The sequence below is a fragment of the Grampus griseus genome (assembly GCF_964374135.1).
Source record: "Grampus griseus genome assembly, chromosome: 17".
Classification (NCBI taxonomy): Eukaryota; Metazoa; Chordata; class Mammalia; order Artiodactyla; family Delphinidae; genus Grampus; species Grampus griseus.
The window spans coordinates 63,980,386-63,996,791 of NC_139011.1; the positions used below are offsets into that span (position 1 = coordinate 63,980,386).

A 16,406-nucleotide genomic window follows, 5' to 3' on the forward strand; every position below is an offset into this window, starting at 1 on the left:
TGTAAATCGTCATAATGAAGAGTATTCTTTCATGTTAGCAGCTCATCTCTTGATGTATAATGAAATTTGTAGCAAACTCTTATCAAAGCATGCTTATGAGAATTGAATTCTTGGATCACCAAAACTAGCCTCTTGGAAAGACTATTTCAGTGAGGTAATAGTATTCATGAGTTACTTTCTGGGAATAATTTAAATAATGTAATATGACTCTGGGCCTTTTGTCTCTGTATGTAAGGATGATGAATGTGATAGGCTTAGCACATTGCCCAAAGAAAAAATGGAATCAGTTCAGGATTCTCAGAGAGTTTGTTTTTAATTCCTTTGATGTTTGAATATATACGATTATAATTACTTGGTCAAGGAATGTAAGAAACATTCAGTTGATCTCAGTTTTATGTAAAGTACTTAGCACAGTATCTCTTTCTTAGTAAGCACATAATGAATGTTAATTTCCTTCCCTGCCTTCTCTCGTTTTTTTAATAAAAATTCTATAATTCTGTGTAAGCTCGCCAAAAATTCCATTCTTATACTTTTTATCTGTCAGAGTTTTTGCATGTACATGTGAACCAAAGAATATGTATGGTTTATATTTGAATAGTTGCTTTTGGCATTAGATATTTTTTCAAAGAACATAAACATTATGTATTTGAATATGGAAGTCAGATAGTTGTTAACTTGATAGTTTTAACATGAAAGCACATTGTAGCTAGCCTGCAAACTCCCACCATTAAACAGTGATATTTTGACCCTCATCTTTATGTCTGTTGATTTTTTTCATAATTTGCTAAGGGATTTGGAACTCCTTTGCAAGTAGGGGAAGAAATATCACAGAGAGGCCAGTGAGTTTCAGTGATGAGAAATGTATAAGAATGCATAAAAGATTTGCTTTAAACGTAATGTTAGAAGTGATAAAGCGATTTGAAGCCCCCTCAAAATTTAAGCAAACTGTTAACACTCTAGGACTTCCTCTGGTCTACAGTAGAGTAGCTCAAACTGAGAATTTGAAAGAAGAATGATCACCCCTTCCCAGTGTGAGGAGGTGAGAAAGCTGATACAAGGTTCTTCTGTGAGTGGCCTGCAGGTTACCACAGACAATGAGGGCAGCCCAGCTCTGAAATTTAACTGTTTCTCTTCCCCAGAGCTAGTTCTCTCTAGTGGAGCCCCCAGGTCCTCTGGAGCCAGCTCGTAGCTACTTAAATACAATGTTAGGAAAAAGTTGGTTGCTATGATGACTCCATTACCTAAAAAATAATTTGAATTCATATATTATGATAATGTTTAGGTTAAATTCTCTTCTACTTAATCAATTCTTAAGTTTGAAATTCTGCCCTAGGTGGTTCCTGTCCTGTGGACAATACCTGTGTTAGTGTTTTGCAGGCAGGGGATAGAGCAGGGGTCTCAGTATGGCACATGTGGGAAGACAGGAATTTGAGAGACTGCCAGAGCTGCCTGCCTCACTGCCATATTGTCTGACCTTGAGCAACTCAGTTTACATCTTATTTTTCAATGTGCTCTGTTAAGAGTTACACATAATCAATTTATAGTATTGAGTATCTTTAATTTTCTAGCATTTGTAAAATGATTAATCATTCTTGAATAACATATGAAAAGGTAACATTACTTTGTAGAAAACAGAATGTCATCATAAAGTGACTCTCTTCATTTTTTTTTTTTTGATTAAACTTTACGTTACTTCACAAGTTGTAGTTAAAAAGAACAAATTTTTAGCCAACAATTATTTGGATAAATATTATGAAATTAACTTGGAACCACAGTGTACAAAAATTAAAAGAAGAGGACTTCCCTGGTGGCACAGTGGATAAGAATCCGCCTGCCAGTGCAGGGGACATGGGTTCGATCCCTGGTCTGGGAAGATCCCACATGCCACGGAGCAACTAAGCCCGTGTGCCACAACTACTGAGCCTGCGCTCTAGAGCCCACGAGCTACAACTGCTGAGACCGCATGCCACAACTGCTGAGTCCATGTGCTGCAACTACTGAAGCCCACATGCCTAGAGCCCGTGCTCTGCAACAAGAGAAGACACCGCGATGCGTAGCCCATGCACTGCAACGAAGAGTAGCCCCCGCTCACCACAACTAGAGAAAGCCCGCATGCAGCAATGAAGACCCAACGCAGCCAAAAATAAAAAAAATTTAAATCTTCAAAAAAAAATTAAAAGAAGAGAATACAGAATTGGAAAGGGGGAAGAAGGCAATTTTAACCTGGCACAGCTAGCACCTAACTGTAAGTAGACAAAAAATGTTAATGTACATGTGCATTTAATTTTTGAAGTGGAAGATATTTTTTTAAAACATTACAGTCATAAGAAACTGCTAACAGTTACAACAAAAAAAATAGTTTAAATGGTTTTGCAAGTGATTGTGATTTCAGAGCCTGGCTCCTGGCTTGATGGCCTGCAGATTTAAAACATGGACCTAATTTTTGCATGCTTCACAAGCCTTTCTTCATTGCACTGAATTGCAGAATGTAGACTATTCTCAGTGTATTTTCACCCTGTGAATCACTGTCATAGTCGTGTTGAAGTGCAAGAACACATAACTCTGTAATGTGAGGTTTGTGTTAAATTTAGCGTGGGGCAATTTTATACTTGGCACACACATAAGAAGCTAGATTTTTACAGATGAATGACTAACAAGTTTTTTAAAAGATCATGCATTTTAAAGACTTACTGACGGCTCATGGAAAACTTTGTAAAATTTTTAGATACAGTTCAGTTGATAAAATCTTTTTTTTTTTTGTATTCACATTCCATGTTTCTTATTAACACAGGGTTTTACTTAAAAGCAGGTTCATTGTTTCTTAAAGGTAAACTCTAGCTTAATTCGAAATTGGACTAAGCTCAAAAGCATTCACTGGTATGTGCCGAATCCACCCACTAAAAGATTGTTCGGAGGCATTTTTCACATAAATATTTTTCCGTTAACCTTTTAAAAAGTTTTATTTAGCCCCTGTGAAATACGCTGGCTCTTCTAAGGTTCATTAGAGATGACCCAAGACAAATACTTTTGGGATGGGAAGGAATTCTTAATAACCTTTTCAGTATTGAAGTTGACTTATCAAAATTTTTGTCACTTTTATGTTATATCCGTGTATTATTAAACTCTGTACATCCTGAAACCAGGAGGATAAACCATCCTGGTGACATGACATTAGAGAGATTGCATGCTTGTATCCCCTATGCTGTGTGCTGTATTTAGAACCTCTACATTTTGGAGGGGGGCGGGTGGGTGAAGTCTGTACTTTTAAGAGAATAGATGAATAGATTCTTTAAGTGTTTTGGGAGAATTCCCTGAACAGTTCCCTTTTGGGGCTCCCATAACAGAAGCCACTTTGTAATGACAGTTAAATTAGTTGGAGCCAATAGGATTTAAATACAGAGCCAAATGATTCAACTTAATTATTTATTTAGACATATAAATACTATGTTGGAAATCTAAGTGTAGCTGACTTGTAGCAGTCTATTTTATTTTTTCTTCTTCCAGTTTCATTGAGATATAATTGACATATAGCACTGTATAAGTTTTAAGATGTACAGGCATAATGATTTGACTTACATCATGAAATGATTATCACAATAATTTTAGTGAACATCTATCATCTCATACAAAATTAAAGAAGTAGAAAAAAAATATTTTTCCTTATGATGAGAAATCCTAATATTTGCTCTCTCATCAACTTTCATCTGTAACATCCAGCAGTGTTATTTCTGTGTATCATATTGCACACTACATGCCTAGTACTTATAACTGGAAGTTTGTACCTTTGTTGACTGCCTTCACCCAGTTCCCCCTTCCTTACCTCCCACCTCTAGTAGCCACATATCTGATCTCTTTTTCTATGAGTTTGTTTGTTTGTTTTTGAAGTATAATTGACCTGCAACACTGTGTTAGTTCCTGTTACACAACATAGTCATTAAATATTTCTATACATTTCAAAATGAGCACCACAGTAAGTCTAGTTATGACTTCACCATACAGAGATATTACATAGTTATTGATTATTTTCCCCACACTGTACATTTCATACCCATGACACATTTATTTTGCAACTGGAAGTCTGTACCATCCTAATCTCCCTCATTTATTTCTTTCCTCCCCCAACCCCCTCTAGCAACTACCTGTTGGTTCTCTGTATCTATAACTCTTTTGTTATGTTTGTTCATTTGTTTTGTTTTTAACTTCCACATGTAAGTGAAGTCATACAGTATTTGTCGTTCTCTGTCTGGTTTGTTTCACTTAGCATAATACCCTCTAGGTTCGTCCGTGTTGTTGAAAATGGGAAGATTTCATTGTTTTTTAGGGCTGAGTAATATTCCATTGTATGTATCAAGTCAATCTACGGATTCAGTGAAATTCAGTACAATGAAGAAAGCCCGGGAAGCATGCAAAAATTAGGTCCACGTTTTAGATCTGCAGGCAGTCAAGTCAGGAACCAGGCTCTGCAATCACAGTCACTTGCAAAACCACTTAAACTGTTTTTTAGTTGTAACTGTTAGCAGTTTCTTATGACTGTAATATTTTAAAAAATATCTTCCACTTCAAAAATTAAATGCACATATACTTTAACTTCTTTTGTCTACTTACAGTTAGGTGCTAGCTGTGCCAGGTTAAATTGTCTTCAGGGTACAAAATTCTGTTGCTTTTCTGTACACTAACAATGAACTGTCACAAAAAGAAATTGAAAAAACAATCCCATTTACAGTTGCATCAAAGAAAATAAAATACCTAGGAATAAATCTAACCAAGGAGGTAAAAGACCTGTACTTGGAAAACTGTTAAGACATTGGTGAACATACGTTTTTTTCTAATTAGTGTTTTCATTTTCTTCAGATAAATACCGAGGAGTGGAATTGCTGCATCATAGTTCTGTTTTTAATTTTTTGAGGAATCTCCGTACTGTTTTCCATAGCGACTGTACCAATTTATATTCCCACCAGCAGTGCATAATAGTTCTCTTTTCTCCACATCCTTGCCAACACTTGTTATTTGTTGTCTTTTTTAAAAATTGAAGTATAGTTGATGTACAATATTATATAAGTTTCAGGTGTACAGGTGATTCACAATTTTTAAAGGTTATATTCCATTTATAGTTATTATAAAATATTGGCTGTATTCTATGTTGTACAGTATATCCTTGTAGCTTATTTATTTATTATACATAGTAGTTTTTACCTCTCAGTCCCCTACCCTTATCTTGCCTCTCCCCATTGGTAAGCACTAGTTTATTCTCTACATCTGTGAGTCTGTTTCTTTTTGCTGTATTCACTAGTTTGTTTTATTTTTATAGATTTCACATGTAAGTGATATCGTACAGTATTTGTGTTTCTCTTTCTGACTCATTTCACTTAGCACAATACCCTCCACGTCCATCCACATTGTTGCAGATGGCAAAATTTTATGTTTTTTTATAGCTGAGTAGTGTTCCTTTGTACATATATACCACATCTTCTTTATCCATTCATCTATTAATGGACACTTAGATTACTTCCGTATCTTGACAGTTATAAACAGTGCTGCTGTGAACATTAGGGTGCATGTATCTTTTCAAATCAGTGTTTTCAGTTTTTTCACATAAATCCCCAGGAGTGAAATTCCTGGATCATATGGTAGCTCTATTTTTAGTTTTTTTGAGAAACCTCCATACTGTTTTCCATAGTGGCTACAACAATTTACATTCCCACCATCAGTGCAGGAGGGTTCCCTTTTCTCCACACCCTCAGCAACATTTGTTATTTGTGGTCTTTTTGATGATAGTCATTCTGACAGGTGTGAGGTGATATCTCATTTTGTTTTTAATTTGCATTTTTCTGATGATTAGCAATGCTGAGCATCTTTTCATGTGGCTATTGGCCATCTGTATGTCTTCTTTGGAAAAATATCTTCAGGTCTTCTGCCCATTTTTTAATGGAGTTCATTTTTTGATGTTGAGTTGTATGAGCTGTTTATATACTTTTGATATTAACCCCTTATCGGTCATATCATTTTCAAATATTTTCTCCCATTCCATAGCTTGTATTTTCATTTTGTCAATGGTTTCCTTCACTGCACAAAAGCTTTTAAGTTTAATCAGATCCCATTTGTTTATTTTTGCTTTTATTTCCTTTGCTTTAGGAGACAGATCCAAAAATATGTTGCTACAATTTATGTCAAAGAGTATTCCACCTACGTTTTCTTCTAGGATTTTTATGGTTTCCATTCTTAGATTTAGGTCTTTAGTTCATTTGAGTTTATTTTTGTATATGGTGTTAGAGAATGTTCTGATTTCATTCTTTTACATGTAGGTGTCCAGTTTTCCTGGCACCACTTATTGAAGAGACTCTCTTTTCTCCATTGTATATTCTTGCCTCCTTTGTCATAGATTAATTGACCAGAAGTATGTGGGTTTATTTCTGGGCTGTCTATTCTGTTCCATTGGTCTTTGTTTCTGCTTTTGTGCTAGTACCACCATACTGTTTTGATTACTGTAGCTTTGTAATATAGTTTTAAATTAGGGCACATGTTCTTTGTTCTTCTTTCTCAAGGTTGTTTTAGCTATTCAGGGTCTTTTGTGTTTCCATACAGATTTTAGAATTATTTTTTCTAGTTCTGTGAAAAATGCCATGGACACTTGGATAGGGATTTCACTGGATCTGTAGATTGCCTTGGGTAGTATGGTCATTTTAACAATATTAATTCTTCCAGTCCATGAACATGTATATCTTTGCATCTGTGTTGTCTTCAGTTTCTTTCATCAGTGTCTTACAGTTTTCTGAGTATGGTATTTTACCTTCTTAGTTTAGATTTATTCCATTGGTATTTCAATAGGGGAATGAGAGACAGTGTTAAGCTTGCTTTTGTTTTAGGCATACCAGTTGAGTTTGCAGTTAAGGGCCCATTCATTTAAGGAAAAATAATCTGAAACTAGAAGGAAAGTCTTTAATCAGATTTTTAAAAATATTTATTTATTTAGATTGTGTCGGGGCTTAGTTGCAGGCACACAGGTTCTTCATTGTGGCACTCGGGCTTCTCTCTAGTTGTGGAGCGCGGGCTCCAGAGTGTGTGGGCTCTGTAGTTTGCAGCATGCAGACTCTCTAGTTGATGTGCACAAGCTCAGTAGTTGTGGCGCACGGGCTTAGTTACCCCGTGGCATGTGGGATCTTAGTTCCCTGACCAGGGATTGAATCTGTGTCCCCTGCATTGCAAGGCGGATTCTTTGCCACTGGACCACCAGGGAAGTCCCTGTAATCAGATTAACACAGTGTATCTTTGTGAAATATTCTCAGGAAAGATTGAATGAATTAAAAATTTTTCATGATTTAAAAAACTTGTTTGAATTACATTTTTACATACAAAAAGATTTCAGATACATGTTTTGTTAAAAAATGAAACCATATGAACCATTTTAGGATACATTTATTGATTGCAGTATGAGAGTGTTTTTAAGCATAAGAGCAAAGGATGAAATCGTAACTTAAAAAGAGATGGGTTTAGATACAGAAAAACTAAAAATGAATTCAGGGAACAGCATAAGAAAATAAAAAGGTAAATGACAAACAGAAAGCATAACTTGCAGCATATGTAAGCACCAGGTTAAATATACCCAAAGGACACCTACAGGTTAAGTAACTTCCCAATAGAAAAATGGCCGAAGGACTTAGGGAGTCATTTAAAAAAAAACAGAAATTAAGTAATGAAAACTGTTCAGCAATCAGGAAAGTCCAGATTAGAAATAAATGTTATATAATTTCACATCTATATAATTGACAAGAATTTAAAAATGATGATTCTAGCCACTGAAGAAACAGATACTCACTTACTGCTGAGAAGATTGTGAATTAGCACTGCCTTTCTGAAGAAACAAGAATGCAAAGCTTAGGCCCAATTTTTTCTAAAGCTTAACTAAAAGGTATGGAAAAATATAAGAGAATGTCTTTTCCATAATAAACATACACAGGTTTATAATCAGAAAAAAATTGAAGTATATTTAAAACACTGACAGATACAACAAACTTTGGCCTGAATTGCACAATCTGGCTGAATTTAAACAAATGGTATATATTAAACAGCTATGGAGGTAGTTACTGAATACCTAAGTCTACTTGGGGAGACTTTTATGACTTTTTTTAAGAGGAGAAAATGAGTAGTTTTCTAAAGTTTGAATGAAATTTCAGCTTCTGAAATTTGTTTTAGAAATCTGAAATATGTGCTCCTTATTCTCAGAGCCCTGCGAGGATCAAAGGTGTTTAAAACTAGTATTCTTATAACCAAAACAGAGCAGAGCAGTGACACACAGAGGAAAGTCTCCCAGAGACTGAAAGCTGAAGTATTAAGAGCTACTAAATTATTTTCTGTGTTATCAAAGAAATTCTACAATAAACATAGGATAAAATAAGGGTAATTCTTGTAAGTACTCATTCATCAGCTTGTCTAGAAAGATGGAGGTTTATAACTCCCATATAATATATTATAATTTACCAAGAAATGTTAAACATGTATTATTTTTAAAGAAAAAATATAGGTAATACTTGATACATAATGAATTTAACACATACAAGTTATGAAGCATGATGATAAAATGAGCACTTACGAATCCACTGCTGCATTTGAGGACCAGAACGTTACCAATGTTGTTACCTTCACCACTTTCTTGTCCCTTGGCCTACCTTGCTTCTCCCCACCTGAGGTAATCACTCTCTGGATTTTATATATAGTCACCCCACCCTTTATTTCATATAGTTTTATCAAATAAGTATGAGTCCTTAACAGTATTTGTTTCGTTTTGCTTTTTTAACTTTAGAAACAATGACATTATACTGTATATACTTTCTGGAATATTTTCTCCCATTTCAAATTATAATTTAAGATTAATTTATTTTGTTAACATATAGTTATTTCATCCACTGTGTGCATATTCTATAATTGATTTATCTATTCTCCTATTAATCCACTTGGGATATTTTCAGGATTTTGTTATTATAAACAATATTACTGTGAACATTTTCGAGCATGTTTCCTGGTATACATATGTAAGAGTTTCTGGGAACATACCTAGGAGTGGAATCTATGAATTACAGGGTATGTGTACATTCAGATTTACAGGAAATACTGTCTGCTTTGTAGTGGAAGAGTGGAGAGCCCTTCAAAATATCTAGTAGAAGTAGAAACATTTTAAATCACTTTTGTACCTCTGAATTCATTTTAATGATGAGTTTAATTGGACTTCAGTTCAAATTCCACTATATTGTTAATCTTATTTTACTCTTCTATTTTTACTTAGTCTTTTGAGTGGATAAAAATTTTAAATGCAGAAAAGGTGAGAAATCTCCCTGTGCTTTTGTCCCCATTAGCAGTTTCCACCCTGTCTCCCAAACAAGTAATTTTTGATTAGTTTCTTTAATATTACTCTAGAATCTTTTTACACATATAGAAACAAATTCAAATATGTATTATTTTATCCTCTAGCTTTGTAGACACACTGTTCTATAATTTTCTTTTCACTCAACAATATGTCCTGAAGATCCTTCCATATTGATAATGTGTAGGACTTTATTATTTAACTAGTTTTGAACTGACGGGCATTTGAGTTGTTTACTGTCTTTTTATATTATAAATAATACTGCTGCATAAAGCTCATACATACATCCTTTTAAATGTGTGCTAGTGTATTTGTTGGATAAATTCTTACAAGTGGAAATACTAAGTCAAAGAATATGTGCACTTATAATTTTGATAAATGATGCCAGATTATGCTCAATAGAGATTTCCCAGCTTACATTCCTACTAGCAGTTTATGGGATTTCCTGTTTCCCCACAGCTTCAGTAACAGGGTGCTCTCAAACTTCTGGACATTTGCCAATCTGATAGCTAAACTATGGTATTCTGTGTAGTTTTATTTTGCATTTTTCCTTTTGTGAGTGGGATTGAGTATATTTTTTGTACATTTATGGGTCATTTCTATACTTTATTTTACTTCTACACTATTTATGTCAATGATATAGTTATATCTGTTGCTCATTTTGAAATTAGATTGTTGGTCTTTTTTTTTTCCTTACTTGAAAAGAGCGTGTGTGTGTGTGTGTGTGTTTGTGTTTGTGTGTGTGCCTTTATAATACGACTTGCTAATTTTTTCTTGTTCTCTTTGTTTACGGTGGAATTTTCTTTTTTTTAATATTTTTCATTTTTTTAACATCTTTATTGGAGTATAATTGCTTTACAGTGGGGTGTTAGTTTCTGCTTTATAACAAAGTGAATCAGCTATACATACACATATATCCCCATATCTCCTCCCTCTTGCATCTCCCTCCCACCCTCCCTGGCCCACTGGAATTTTCTTTTAAAGTTTGGTTTTCTTTTTAATGTATTTGAATGGCCTTTCTTTTATAATCTTTTATAGTATTTGTAATCTTAACATAGTTAATAATGCCTTCCCCGTTCTGAGATTATATAAAATCCTTTTAAGTTACTTTCTGGAACTTTTATAGTTTTATTTTTTGTCCTTAAATCTTTGATCCCTCTGGGATTTATACTGAAAGTTGGATCCAACTTTAATCCCCATTGCACTGAGACTTGACTGTTATACTAAGATTCTGTATGCATTTGGTATTATTCTGGACCTTCTATTCTCTTCTGTTCATTTGACTATTTATGCAGCAGTTTTAATCATTGAGTATTTTGTTTTAACATGAGTAAACTTAAACTTTGTTTAAAACAAATGTGAAAGAAGTTATGCTTGGTCTATGATCTTTCTGCACATACTACATGCATTATAAGTAATTGAGAAGATAAAAATCTCCTTGACATGAGAAATGAGAGGAGCAAGGGTAGTCAAAGCACCAATTAAAAGCACTAAAAGAAGCAGCAGGGAACTGCTGCTGGTTAAAGGCAGTTAGGTTTAGAAATGCAGTGGCGACAGTCTCCCTAAAACGTCTGTGTGTGATCAGTGTAGCATTCATTCATTCATTCAGAAAGTATTTATAGACTGCATTGTACTACTTTTTGTTTTATTGGTGATTTCAACGAAGTTTTTAAAAGTTGAAATTGCTTCTTGAAAAGCTAGTCAATCTGTAATATAAACGTGGTTAACTACTCCCCTTCCCCCCATTAGAAAAGGAGGGGGAACTTTTAAAAAATGAAAAGTGTAATTTGAAAAAAAATCTATTGTTTTTTATTTAAAAATAAAACCGTATAGTGCAGTACCTGAAATTGTCAGTGTTTAATATTTGGACAAACGAAAAAAAGTGTTTTCACTTTTTTCCCACTGTATTAATGGTCTTAGATATCATCTAGACTTGTGGTTCTCAGCTTGGTGTTGCTGCACTTGATATAATAATAGGTGTCATTATTGGTATTACAACAACCTAATGGAAATAATGCATTCATTCTTAGAAGATTGCTTTGCTTTGGGTTAGAGCAATGAATGTCTGAATTCATATCTCAGACAGTTCTGAATCTCAGATTGGCACTGTTTGGTAGAAGGAACAGGAAGATGATTTATTACTAAAGAAATGCAGTCTGTCTGAAAGGTAGATCCTTGAAACATGGTATGCATAGAACAAAAAGAAGACAAAAGTCCTAAGTGTGAAAAGGTTGGAGAACATCCAATCTCTTATTTTACAAATAGGAAAATTGAGGCTCAGGTGATTTTATAACTTGCCTGAGGACACTCAGTTAGAGGTAGTGAAAACTTGAACTTGTGTCTTCTGATTCTGAGGTCTGCATTTGTCACTAGACAACATATTTATTTCTATATCTATCACTTGCTGATAATTAAGGAAATTTTGAATAATGTTTTCTTAAAGAAATTCCACTAAAATTAAGTATGCATTTTCTTGAAAGAATGTTTCATATATCAGGTACCAGAATCTTTTAAAAAAAAACATTTAGGATGTTTCATAACGTGGAAAACGTCCAAACTATTGTTTCAGATACCAGTTTGATATTTGGGTGGATCATGTAAAAACACTAAAGTGGCTGAGGAAGCATGTGCACTGTTTGTTTTAACAGTGGAACAGCCATCTGCTTTACATGACTTTTCTTCAGACTTAAAAAATTTACGAATAGTCCGTTTTTAAAAACACTCTCAGGCTTTTGGGGTGATGTTATTCAAGTGTATTGTTTTATTCCAAGCTTTCTGGTTTGTGTTAAGATGATTCATAGACTTTTAGAGCTGAAAGAGATTTTCAGGTTCTAGTCTAATTCATTTTACAGTTGAAGGAAACAAGGTAAAGAGACAATCTGCAACTTGAACTATGATAGCTAAGGCTTCAGTGGAGCACACTTACCACTGAACTGTGTCATCTTTTCTTTGTTACATTTTGTGCTAATACACATTTTTTTTTGCTACTCTAAAAAAAATTTTAGTTTTTAAGAGCAGTTCTAGGTTTACAACAAAATTGAGAGGGAGATTCAGAGATTTCTCATATAAACCCTGTCCCCATATATGCATAACCTTTCACATTATCAACATAACTCACTAGGTGGTACATTTTTTTTTTTTTTTTTTTAACAAAGGATGAACCTACATTGATATATCATGATCACTCGAAGTCCATAGTGAACCTTAGGTACATTTTATAGGTTTGGGCAAATGTGTAATGATATATATCCATCATTACAATATCGTACAGAATATTTTCACTGCCCTAAAAATCTTTTGTACTTTGTCTTTTTCTCTCTCCCTACCTCCCTTCACCCCTGACAACCACTGTTTTTCTTATTGTCTCCAGAGTTTCGCCTTTTCCAGGATCTCATGTAGTTGGAATCACAGATCTGTAACCTTTTAAGACTGGCTTCTTGCACATGGTGATAAGCATTTAATGTTCCTCCATGTCTTTTCATGATTGATAACTCATTTCTTTTTAGCTCTGAGTAATATTTCATTGTCTGGGTGTATCACAGTTTATTCACCTACTAAGGGACATCTTGGTTGCTTCTACGTTTTGGCAATTATGAATAAGGCTGTTACAGACATCTGTATGCAGATTTTTACATGGACATAAGTTTTTAACTTCTTTGAATAGATACCAGGAAACATGATTGCTGGTAAGAGTATGTTTACTTTTGTAAGAAACCACCAACCTACCTACCAGAGTGGTTGTACCATTGTGCATTCCTATTGACAAAGAGTTGGAGTTGCTTTAACTCCTGACCAACATTTGGTGGTGATGTCAATGTTTCAGATTTTGGCCATTCTAATAGGTGTGTAGTGATATCTGGTGTTTTGGTTTGTTTGTTTGTTTTTTTGCGGTACGTGGGCCTCTCACTGCTGTGGCCTCTCCCGTTGCGGAGCACAGGCTCCGGATGCGCAGGCCCAAGCGGCCATGGCTCACGGGCCCAGCCGCTCTGTGGCATGTGGGATCCTCCCGGACCGGGGCACGAACCCATGTCCCCTGCATCGGCAGGCGGACTCTCAACCACTGCACCACCAGGGAAGCCCCTATTAAATGTATCTTTTGCACATATTTTCTCCCAGTCTGTGACTTCTTATTCTCTTGATAATATCTTTTATAGAGCAGAAGTTTTTAATTTTAATGAAGTCCAGCTTATCAATTATTTTTTCATGGATCTTGTCTTTGGTGTTATATCTGAAAAGGCATTACCATACCCAAGGTCATCTAGATTTTGTCCTATGTTATCTTCTAGGAGTTTTATAGTTTTGCATTTTACATATATTACTATGAGTTTTGTGAAGGATGTAAGGTCGGTGTCTAGATTAATTTTTTTACATGTGGATGTCCAGTTTTTCCAGCATCATTTGTTGAAGAGACTGTTTTTGCTCCATTGTATTGCCTTTGCTCCTTTGTCAAAGATCAATTGACTGTGTTTATGGGGGTCCATTTCTGGGCTCTCTCTTCTGTTCCACTGATCTGTTTGTCTATTCTTTCACCCGTACCACATTATCTTGATTACTGTAGCTTTGTAGTAAGTCTTGAAGTCGGGTAGCATCAGTCCTCCAGATTTGTTGTTCACCTTCAGTACAGGCTTGGCTATTACAGGATTTTTGCCTCTCTATATAAACTTTAGAATCAGTTTGTTGATATCCATAAAATAACTTGCTGGGATTTTGATTGGGATTGCATTGAATCTATAGGTCAATTTAGGAGGAACTGACATCTTGACAATATTGAGTCTTTTTATCCATGAACATGGAATATCTCTTCATTTATTTAGCTTTTCTTGATTTTGTTCATCAGAGTTTTGTAGTTTTCTTCATACAGATCTGTATATATTTTGTTACATTTATACCTAAGTATCACATTTTTGGGAGGTGCTAATATAAATGGTATTGTGTTTTTAATTTCAAATTACACTTGTTCATTGTTGATATATAAGATATTTACTATCCATAATTTTATTTTATTTTTTTGAATTTTATTTTTTTATATAGCATGTTCTTATTAGTTATCTATTTTATACATATTAGTATATGTCAATCCCAATCTCCCAATTCATCCCACCACCGCCACTCCCCCACCCCGACTTTCCCCCCTTGGTGTCCATGTATTTGTTCTCTACATCTGTGTCTCTATTTCTGCCGTGCAAACCGGTTCATCTGTTCCATTTTCTCTTAACAGTTTTTAAGTGTGTAGTACGATAGCGTTAACTGTAAGCACAGTGTTGTACAGCAGATCTCTAGAACTTTTTCATCTTGCATGACTGAAATGCTGTACTCATTGAATAGCAGCTCTCCATTTCCCCTGTGTCATTCTGCTTCCGGTTTCTGTGAGTGTGACTACTTGATGTACCTCATCTATGTGAAATCAAGTAGTTTTGTCGTCTCTGACTGGCTTATATCACTTAGCATCAGCTCCTCAAGGTTCATTCGTGCTGTTGCATATGATGGGATTTCATTCTTCTTTATGACTGAATAATATTCTATGATGTTTATAAACCACACTTTCTTTATCCATTCAACCATTGATAGGCATTTAGATTATTTCCACTTCCCGACTGTTGTGAATAATGCTGCAGTGAACACTAGAGTGCAAATATCTCTTTGAGACTTGTTTTCAAGTTCTTTTGGATAAATACCCGCGAGCGGGATTGCTGCTTCATGTGGTAGTTCCTTTTGTAATTTTTTGCGGTAGCTCCACCCATAGTGGCTACACCATTTTATATTCCCACCAACAGCGCACAAGGGTTCCAGTTTCTCCATACCTTTGTCAACACTTATTTCCTTTTTGTTAAAATAATGGCCATCCTACCAGGTGTGAAGTCATACTTCATTGTGGTTTTACGTTTGCATTTCTCTAATCATCAGTGATGTTGGGCATCTTTTCATATCTGTTGACCATTTGTATGTCTTCTTTGAAGAAGTGTCTGTTCAAGTTCTTTCTTTGCACATTTTCAACCAGGTTATTAGTCTTCTTGTATTAAATTGCAGGAGTTCCTTATATATTTTGGATATTAACTCATTATAAGATAGATGGTTTGCAGGTATTTTCTGTCATTCCATAAATTGCCTTTTCACACTGTTCATTGTTTCCTTTTCTGTGCAGAAGCATTTTAGTTTGACATCATCCCGCTTGGTCTATTTTTGCATTTTTTGGCCTGTGCTTTTGGTATCACATCTAAGAAATCATTGCCTAGACCAATGTTATAAAACTTTTCCCCTATGTTTTCTTCTAGGAGTATTATAGTTTGGGGTCTTATGTTTAAGTCTTTAATCCATTTTGAGTTGATTTTTGTGTATGGTATAAAATAAGGATCCAATTCCATCCTTTTGCATGTGGATATCCAGTTTCCCCATTTGTTAAAGAAACTGTTCTTTCCTCATTATGTAGTCTTGGCACCATTGTTGAAGATCAGTTGACCGTATATGTGTATTATTTCTAGGTTCTCTAATCTGTTCCATTGGTCTGTGTGTCTGTATTTATGCCAGTATTCTAGTGTTTTGATTACTGTAGCTTTCTAATATATTTTTAAATCGGTAAGTGTGATGCTTCCAGCTTTTTTCTTCTTTCTCAAGATTGATTTGGCTATTCAAGGTCTTTTGTAGTTCCATATGAAATTTAGGATTTTAAAAAATTTCTGTAAAAAAAAATGCCACTGGGATTTAGATAGGAATGGCATTGAATCGATAGATTGTTTTGGTAGTCTGGACATTTTAATAATATTACATTTCACAATCCATGAACACAGGATCTCTTTTCATTTATTTGTGTGTTCTTTCATTTCTTTCAGCAGTATTTTATAATTTTCAGTGTATAAGTTTTTACCTTTTTGGTTAAGAAAATTCCTAAATATTTTATTCTTTTTGATGCTATTGTAAATGTAATTGTTTTTGTAATTTCCTTTTCAGATTGTTTATTGTTAGTGTATAGAAAAACAACTGATTTTTGTCTGTTGACTTTATGTATTGCTACTTTGCTGAATTCATTTATTAGTTCTAGCAGGTTTTTTTGTGT

At 34.6% G+C, this 16,406-nt stretch overlaps 1 protein-coding gene across 14 annotated transcripts in view; it reads left to right on the forward strand.

The window, feature by feature from the left end:
• STAU2 (staufen double-stranded RNA binding protein 2) overlaps nucleotides 1–16,406 on the forward strand; it is a 301,142-nt gene that overhangs the window by 140,745 nt on the left and 143,991 nt on the right. The window lies entirely within an intron of this gene.